A 10,276-nucleotide genomic window follows, 5' to 3' on the forward strand; every position below is an offset into this window, starting at 1 on the left:
GAATTCTGTAGAATGAAAAATTTGATTCGTAGTGAAGAGTGGTCAGATTAGTCAAACAGTGAAACAGAGGAAACTTTAAGAAAAATCTGGTATTGATTGGCCAAACCTAAAATTCTGGAAATTGTATGGATGGAAGATATACGAGTCTATATTCAGGGAAAATTAACGGCAAGTGATTTGGAGTTTTGTAGCTCCAGTTATAAATAATTTAGTGACTATTGCACAGGAAAACAGCTCGTAGTGAATATGTGATTTTGTTGTAAACATGGATAAAACTTGTTTTAGTTGCTCATAAGCTATTGATTAAACCCATACGTGAATTCTAAATCGTGATATTGTAAAACGATATATGAGTGTTAGACGGATCTTTGATATTAAAATTTGTGAAATTGTAAGTTTATGAGTATTCGAATATGAAATGATAGTATCGTGTGAAATTGAATTATTCATTGGAAAATGATTGATGTAGATTCGGCCAAGACAAAGTGTATACATGATAGTATATGTGGTATGTGAAGTATATTTGGATGATGTGAATACATGAAAATTTATATTTTGATTTAGGATTTTATGTGATGAATGTGAATGTGTATATATGAGATAAGGCCGAATGGCCAATGCGATGAATGTGGACATACGTATATGTGATAAGGCCGAATGGCCAATGTGATGAATGTGAGCATGCATATGTGTGATAAGGCCGAATGGCCAATGTGGTGAATATGAACATGCATATATGTGGTAAAGCCGAATGGCTAATGTGAAATATGTATGAGATATGTATATGTGGTAAAGCCGAATGGCTAATGTGAAATATGTATGAGATATGCATATGTGAAAATGGCTAATGTGAAATATGTATGAGATATGCATATGTGGTAAAGCCGAATGGTCAATGTGAAATATATATATGAGATATGTATATGTGGTAAAGCCGAATGGCTAGTGTGAAATATGTAGGCGATGTGCGTATATTGTGGCCGAACGACCAATGTGAAAGGTGTGTATTATTAGATATTTGATGAGGCAAATGAATTACAAATATGACAGTCGATGTGAATGTTGTAACATGTGATTAAATGTACATGAAACTTGGAAATATATTCCGGGTAAGACCCGATGACTACGTGTGGAGATTTTGTCCGGGTAAGACCCGATAACTTCGTGTGGAGATTTCGTCTGAGCTAAAGGTCTCGCCGATAATCCGAGTAGAGGTTAAAGCTATAAGACTTCGTAATAAGAATTGCTTATAAATATATTCAATGCGAAAGGTTAAACAGGTATGTACTCCAAGTTTATATGTGAGCTTGATTTGAACTAAATCATAAGGTAGTTATGTGATGCATACGAGAGCAATCTATGAGACTATTCCTATGATTATGTGACATCGGATCAGTGTGAGAGGTTATGTGAAATCATACAATATATTTATGTCACATGAGCTCACTTTTATGTGAAAGTTTATCTGCCTATTGTATATGATGAGATGTGCATATTCGGTAAAGGGATGGTATGCCCGAAGGAAGAGTGAAATAAAATATACGAACAACTATGTTATAATTTGATTGTTATCTGTTGACACTGCTTAAAACTTACTAAGCATTGTAATGCTTACTCCGTTTACTCTGTTTCCTCTGTTTTATAGATCTCATTGCGAAGCTACAGGCTCGGGGATCGTCAACAACTAGTCACACTATCACTATCCACCGCTTGTTACTGTTATGTTTAGAATTATTTTATGGCATGTATAGAATAGACTAGTGGCGGAAGAATATTTTTGGTTAATGTATATAAGCCATGCGAAAATGGCATCTTTTGAATGTTTACTTAGTGAAGTTTAAAATTTACCTCTGGTTGTGCTTAGTACTTATTTAAATGAACGATCTTTATTTCAAGAAAAAGTTCAAAATTTTACTATTCTGACATGAGTTACAAGTCCGGTAATGCCCCTTACCTATTCTGGCGATGGTTACGGGATAGGGGTGTTACATTTTATTGGTATCAGAGCTACGGTTTAGTCGATTCTAGGACTAATGTAGCACGCGTGAGTCTATTTATACATGCCATAAAGTGATAAAATGATAGTGTGATGATTTTTGACTATTAAAATGTGTTTGCTGTATTGTAATGAATCTTGATCCTGATCGAGCTATAGCATGCTTCTGACTATGAGAATTTGCGATATAACTTCACTTAGATATGCCTAAATTATTAAGTTGATTAGGTACGTATCATGTACTCGTATTTGAATTTTGATTTGGATTGAATTATATGGGTATAAGTGATGCAATTTTGAAAGAGTGTTATGACTATAAATGTGATTTTTGTATGTGGCTATGGAACTGGAAGTTGAAAGGTCGATAAGCATGTTGTGTTTGTATTCAAGTAATGTAAATGATATACTAATGTGTATTGCCATATGTGTATATGTACATGAGAATTGAGAGTGATATATCCGGGCTAAGTCCCGAAGAGCATTCGTGCTAGTGATGTATCCGGACTAAGTCCCGAAGAGCATTCGTGCTAGTGATGTATCTGGACTAAGCCTCGAAGAGCATTCGTGCTAGTGATGTATCCGGGCTAAGTCCCGAAGAGCATTCGTGCTAGTGATGTATCCGGAATAAGTCCCGAAGAGCATTCGTGCTAGTGATGTATCCGGACTAAGTCCCGAAGAGCATTCGTGCTAGTGATGTATCCGGGCTAAGTTCCGAAGAGCATTCATGCTGGTGTTATATCCGGGCTAGGTCCCGAAGAGCAATCATGCTGGTGACGTGTATTCGGGCCTTTGTGCCTAGTAGGCTTCGTGCCGGTAATTTGAGCAAAGTTTAAGTGTTCATTACTATACGAATTCAAACTTAAATGAGATGATATGTTTAAAAGTGTACATACATGATGTTTATAGACTTGGTTAAGTCATTTCAATGTGTAATAACGAATGAATAAGAGTACTATGTGTGTGAATGATTAGAGGCACTGTGTGTGTGCGAATTCCTTTAACCGAGCACTATGAGTGCGAGATCGGTCAGTGGGCACTAAGTGTGTGAAGTGGAATTCATGTAAGACCTCGTCTGGGACGAAGGCATTGATTTGAGATAGTGTGTAAGACCATGTCTGGGACATGGCATCGGCTCGATATGTGAGAATATGTAAGACCATATCTAGGATATGGCGTTGTAAGAGCTGTATGTGCTTAATGAGTATCCGTAATAATTTCGAATGATTCAACGGGTATATTTAAGATGGTAAATAAAGTAAGATCAGAATAAGTGATACAGGTATGTACGGAAGGTATGTGAAAATCAAATGAAAGTAAAATTTTGTGAGTTCATATTATATTATGTTATGTATACTAAATAAGTGAATACGTAAAAAGATGGTGGATATGTTGTTAAGAAATGAATTCATGTTATAAATGTGTTACGGATTTAGTCTATGGAATGCTTGGTATATGAAGTCATATGTGCTATTGCTAAATGACCCCTATTTTTTTTGTTAATCATATTCAAGAAATTATTTCGATTAAGTTCGACATTTGAAAGTCTGTAAGAATTTTTGATGAATGATGATAATTTTGGATATATGGGTTATGTGCTAAAATAAATCCCATGCCGGTATACTATATGAGGCTTTATGCCAAATCGATTGTATACGGGTATCGTTAACGGTGATTGAATGTGCTAAATGAATTCAATGTTCATGTATGTGGAAGTTGATTTTCTGTTGGAAATAGGTTAAGTTGAATAGTGAGATATGATGGAGTTATAAAGGATATTTATTGGGATGTTTGAGTATATGTGTACTTTCGGTCAGGTTACAGCTTATACATGAATGAAAATGTGGGTTGATGATGTGAATTATACATGTTAATATGTGCTTAATATGTGCTTGAAATGTATTTGTGAATTAAATTAAGTGATTATTGCTTATGAAATCAAGAAAATGAGATATATGTGCATCGGTAGAAAATGATTTTATAGATCGATGCGAAATCAATAATGAATTACAATTGCTATCAATGAGCTAATGTTTATATGAATATAATTCAATAAGAGGACGTTATCCTCAACTATGCATCGGTAGAAATTTTCGGGGACGAAAATCCCTAAAGGGGGAAGAGTTGTGACACCCCTAATTTGACCCTAGTCGAAAACTGGTTTCGGGACCACAAAATCGAGTCATAAAAATAATTAACCGTCATAGTTGATGCTTATTATATGTATATATGCATGTGTAAAAATTTCATGTTTGAGTTTTGTTAATTGTAAGTGAATTTTATTAAATAGGACTTATGTGAGAAAATTTAGAAATGTGCTAGGCAAATGTAAAGTGGCCTATTAATGCATGTTATGAAAATGATGGGTTTGCATGTCAAATTACCCAAAATTAGAGCTAGTGGCCGGCCATGCTATGGGGTGAAACATGTTGGAAACATGTTGTGTTAGTGTGTTATGTTAGAAAGAATAAAATAAGAGGTTAGTAATAAAGTAATGAAAAGAGAGGGGTGATGAAAACAAAGTTGTCTCATCCATGCCCCCCCCTCCATTGCCGTGAATTGAAGGAAGAAAACAAAAGAAAAGAAATAAAATGTTCATTTTCTTCTCCTACCTCTCTCAAGCCGAAACTAACCAAGAAATGGAAGAAAGCACACCTAAGGCATTCGGCCATCTTGTGTGGGGAATTAAGGTATGATATCATGTGATTCTTTTGGAAATTTGGTGAAGTTGAGTTTGTTTTGGTGCTCATAACATGACCCATGTGTTAATTTTTGAGTTTGTGTTGCAAGAAACATTTGGTCATGTCCTTATATGTCAAATTGATGATAAATTTTTGATATTTGGTGAATGAATATGGGTTTCGGTCATGGTAGATAACAACGAATGTGGTTGTTGTTCTTGTTAATTTGGATGAATTTTTGGTGGATAGGTGCTTGAATCAAACAAATGATCATGTGTGTACACTAGGTGCTAGTTGAGAAGAATCGGTCACTATATTGGAGGCCATTGCCGAATATGAGTTTAGTTATTGAGAGTGATGAATGTGTTTTGAGTTGATGGAATAAAAGAATGCTTAAAGATGTGTCACAACAAATTATATGTTAAGCTAAGGCTGTTAAATTATCAATCTTTCTTCCTAGCCGAATATGTGTTTATAAAGTTGAGTTGTTAAATAGATTTTGAAGTTAGTCCATGTATTTATTTTTGAATTTAAGAAGAATGATACATTCGACTATGCTTTGATGTGCTTGAATTGTTGTTATGTGAATAAATATTTGTTTGATGATATATATATATGTATTCGGCAATGGGATAAAATGTGCATTAAGGTAAGTTTCATGGTGATTATGCTTGTGATGTTGGGTTAATATTCGGCATTGAGTAATGTGGGGTAAGATGATTAATCGGCTATGAAATTAGCTAAATTGAATAGGTATGTTTAATGATATGCTTAGTATAATGTATGATCTTATAACTCGGTTTGGTATTGAGATAAAGGTTAGATGTATGATTGGATTTTGGTATGTGTTAAATTGGTTAATCAAAGATTAAATGATATGTGATTGCCAAATGTGATTGTTAAGTGAATAATATTAGTTAAGTACTTAAGCAATCTATTGTTTTACTTAAGCTTAAGAGCAAAGAGGATCAAAGTCGGATAGGGGAAAAGAGAAAGTAAACGAATAGCCGTGGACATCTAATCGTCGACCACTTCCGAGGTAAGTTTTAAGTGATTAAACGTTGAGTAAATTCAATCATAATAGGACATAATGAGTTGATTTAATAAGATATGATGTGGCCATGATATGTCTTAAACTTAAATGGTAAGTTCATAAGTGTTTGGACTTGGAAATTTAAGAGCAAATTGTAATAATTTGCTTTGGACAGCAGCAGTAACGTGATTTTAGAAAATCACTATAAATTGTTGGTGTGGAATTATAGGCTGAATAAAATATGTAATCAAAGCTTAGTTAGTCTAGTTTCTTATAAAATAGACCGTGGAAGCAAAGAAATTTCCTATAAAGAGATATTTAAAGTTGTGTGGGACAGTGTCAGAGTGACTCCGAAATCCCCTGTTCTATTTTTGGAAAATCATTATAATTTGTAAAAAAATGATTATAAGATAATATTTATATGCTTAGACTCCTTAATGAGTATAGTTTCAAATGAAATCAAATAGAACACATTATGAATTCTGTAAAATGAAAAATTTGATTCGTAGTGAAGAGTGGTCATAGTAGTCAAACAGTGAAACAGGGGAAAATTTAAGAAAAATCTGGTATTTATTGGCCAAACCTAAAATTCTGGAAATTATATGGATGGAAGATATACGAGTCTATATTTAGGGAAAATTAACGGCAAGTGATTTGGAGTTTTGTAGCTCCAGTTATAAATAATTTAGTGACTATTGCTCTGGAAAACAGCTCGTAGTGAATATGTGATTTTGTTGTAAACATGGATAAAACTTGTTTTAGTTGCTCATAAGCTATTGATTAAACCCATACGTGAATTCTAAATCGTGATATTGTAAAACGATATATGAGTGTTAGACGGATCTTTGATATTAAAATTTGTGAAATTGTAAGTTTATGAGTATTCAAATATGAAATGATAGTATGGTGTGAAATTGAATTATTCATTGGAAAATGATTGATGTAGATTCGGCCAAGACAAAGTGTATACATGATAGTATATGTCGTATGTGAAGTATATTTGGATAATTGTGATGTGAATACATGAAAATTTATATTTTGATTTAGGATTTTATGTGATGAATGTGAATGTGTATATATGAGATAAGGCCGAATGGCCAATGCGATGAATCTGAACATGCATATATGTGATAAGGCCGAATGGCCAATGTGATGAATGTGAGCATGCATATGTGTGATAAGGCCGAATGGCCAATGTGGTGAATATGAACATGCATATATGTGGTAAAGCTGAATGGCTAATGTGAAATATGTATAAGATATGTATATGTGGTAAAGCCGAATGGCTAATGTGAAATATGTATGAGATATGTATATGTGGTAAAGCCGAATGGCGAATGTGAAATATGTATGAGATATGCATATGTGGTAAAGCCGAATGGTCAATGTGAAATATATATATGAGATATGTATATGTGGCAAAGCCGAATGGCTAGTGTGAAATATGTAGGCGATGTGCGTATATTGTGGCCGAACGACCAATGTGAAAGGTGTGTATTATTAGATATTTGATGAGGCAAATGAATTACAAATAGGACAGTCGATGTGAATGTTGTAACATGTGATTAAATGTACATGAAACTTGGAAATATATTCGGGTAAGACCGATGACTACGTGTGGAGATTTTGTCCGGGTAAGACCCGATAACTTTGTGTGGAGATTTCGTCTGAGCTAAAGGTCTCGCCGATAATCCGAGTAGAGGTTAAAGCTATAAGACTTCGTAATAAGAATTGCTTATAAATAAATTCAATGCGAAAGGTTAAACAGGTATGTACTCCAAGTTTATATGTTGATTTGAACTAAATCATAAGGTAGTTATGTGATGCATACGAGAGCAATCTATGAGACTATTCCTATGATTATGTGACATCGGATCAGTGTGAGAGGTTATGTGAAATCATACAATATATTTATGTCACATGAGCTCACTTTTATGTGAAAGTTTATCTGCCTATTGTATATGATGAGATGTGCATATTCGGTAAAGGGATGGTATGCCCGAAGGAAGAGTGAAATAAAATATACGAACAACTATGTTATAATTTGATTGTTATCTGTTATACTGCTTAAAACTTACTAAGCATTGTAATGCTTACTCCGTTTACTCTGTTTCCTCTGTTTTATAGATCTCATTGCGAAGCTACAGGCTCGGGGATCGTCAGCAACTAGTCACACTATCACTATCCACCGCTTGTTACTGTTATGTTTAGAATTATTTTATGGCATGTATAGAATAGACTAGTGACGGAAGAATATTTTTGGTTAATGTATATAAGCCATGCGAAAATGGCATCTTTTGAATGTTTACTTAGTGAAGTTTAAAATTTACCTCTGGTTGTGCTTAGTACTTATTTAAATGAACGATCTTTATTTCAAGAAAAAGTTCAAAATTTTACTGTTTTGACATGAGTTACAAGTCCGGTAATGCCCCTTACCTATTCTGGCGACGGTTACGGGATAGGGGTGTTACATAAAGCTTCTAGAATCACATATTTGCAACTTTTGCAATTTAGTCCTAATAATCAAATTGGACACTCTATCAACAAAATTTCTTAACGAAACTGTCATACAATCGTGCAAACATATCATAGACCTCAACACATTCATAAAATAATTATTTCTACTTTAGATTTGTGGTCTCGAAACCACTATTCTGACTAGGCCCAAAATCGGGATGTAACATAATGTGTTTAATTTATAGGAGGAAAAGTCCCTATTTAAGAGTAAATCTAGCATAATTGAGTGCAGTTGCATGCAATCCTAGAAATAGGATGACATAAGTCTATCAAATTAGAGTCAAATCTAATAGGGGAATCCATAGATCTTGTTAATGTGACGATAGAGGTTTTAATTAGAAAGATATTTCAATTAATCAACCAAGAGTCAGTTGTTCTTACTCTCGAAAGATATATTAACTTAATTTAGGGATTTCTACGAATCAAGACACAAGTAAATAAATTGTTTAATTTAGATTCATAATAAAAGGTAAAGTCTAGGTGGACTCTTTTCTGGGTATTGTTTATCTTATTGGTTAATATTCGATTATTTCCTTGATTCATTATTTGTTGTGTTCTTATTAAATTAGTTTAGTAAATTTAGATTAAAACACATCATTCTAAATTGTCGGCTAAATAATATAAAAACGGTAGTTACTAATACTTTTAGTCCTCGTGGATACGACATTCTCTACTCACCGTAGCTAAACTATTGTTCAATAGGTGCGTTTGTCTTTATCGTATTTATAGTTAGTTTAGTAACCATCAAGTTTTTGGCGCCGTTGCTGGGGACTAAAATAATAGGAACTCTTTATTTTTATTAATTTAGAAATTTTTATTTTTATTATAATTCTTGCTTTTAGTTTAAATTTTACATTCTAATTTTTCTTTTATTTGCTTTTGGCAAGTTCTTTTAGTTTATGATTAAGAGAAACCCGTTGGGACCATCACCGTTTGATAGTGAAATTGAAAGTACAGCTCGTAAAAACTATAGTGAAGCAAGGCAAAGTTGAGAAAATTTAGAAGACGTACAAGAGGAAATTATTAGTACTGAGGAGATAGGTGATAACTAGAATAATCAGCTAGCTCCTGTAGTTGTTGCAGATCCAGATCCTGTTCCTCATACTATGTAAGATTATGCCAAGCCCACTCTAACTGGGGCTGAATCGAGTATTATGAGACCCATCATTGTTGCCAATAATTTTGAACTGAAGTCAAATACTATTTAGATAATACAACAGTCTATTCAGCTCGATGGTTTGCAAGACGAAGACCCAAATACTCATTTGGCCAATTTCCTGGAAATCTACGATACTTTCAATATTAACGGCGTCATTGACGACACCATTTGCTCACGGTTATTTCCTTTCTCATTGAGGAACAAATATAAGTAGTGGTTGAACTCTTTACCACGAGATTCCATCACCACATGGGTTCAAATGACTGAAAAGTTTCTTCTGAAGTACTTTCCACCGGCTAAGGAAGCCAAGTTGAGGAATGATATCTCTTCCTTCATGTAGATCTATTTAGAGATGTTATATGATGCATGGGAGAGATACAAGGCTTTATTAAGAAGGTACCCTCACCATGGGTCACCTCTATGGCTACAAGTTCAAACCTTCTACAATGGATTGAATCCCTCAACTAGACAATTGATTGATGCAATAGCCAGTGGAACACTTAACAATAAAACTCCCAAAGCGGTTTATAAATTTATAGAAGATATGACACTAAATAATTATTAGTGGCAAGTTATTAGGACGAGGTCGATGAAATCATTAGAGTTTCCAACTCAGATGCAGTCACCATGTTATCAAATCAGGTACAACTTTTAAATAAGAAAATTGATGGCTTATATGCTTCTACGCAGGTACATCTGGTGATGCAATGCAATACAAATGGAGGTGGAATGAACAATTCAGAATGTTTACCCTATAGTCTTAGCACAGAGAACGAATAAATCAATTATATGGGTAACAGTTCTAGGCCTCAAAATAACCCTTATAGTAATAAATATAATGGAGGTTGGAGGAACCATCCCAATTTTTCTTGGGTGGCCAAGGAAATCAGCGA

At 34.0% G+C, this 10,276-nt stretch overlaps 1 non-coding gene across 1 annotated transcript; it reads right to left on the reverse strand.

The window, feature by feature from the left end:
• Positions 1 to 9,690: 9,690 nt before the first annotated feature.
• LOC121228676 (small nucleolar RNA R71) lies at positions 9,691 to 9,797 on the reverse strand. The gene has a single exon (XR_005926251.1). It is a non-coding gene; the product is annotated as a small nucleolar RNA R71 (small nucleolar RNA).
• Between the last annotated feature and the right edge of the window lie 479 nt (positions 9,798 to 10,276).

The sequence above is a fragment of the Gossypium hirsutum genome, chromosome A04 (assembly GCF_007990345.1).
Source record: "Gossypium hirsutum isolate 1008001.06 chromosome A04, Gossypium_hirsutum_v2.1, whole genome shotgun sequence".
Taxonomy (NCBI): Eukaryota; Viridiplantae; Streptophyta; class Magnoliopsida; order Malvales; family Malvaceae; genus Gossypium; species Gossypium hirsutum.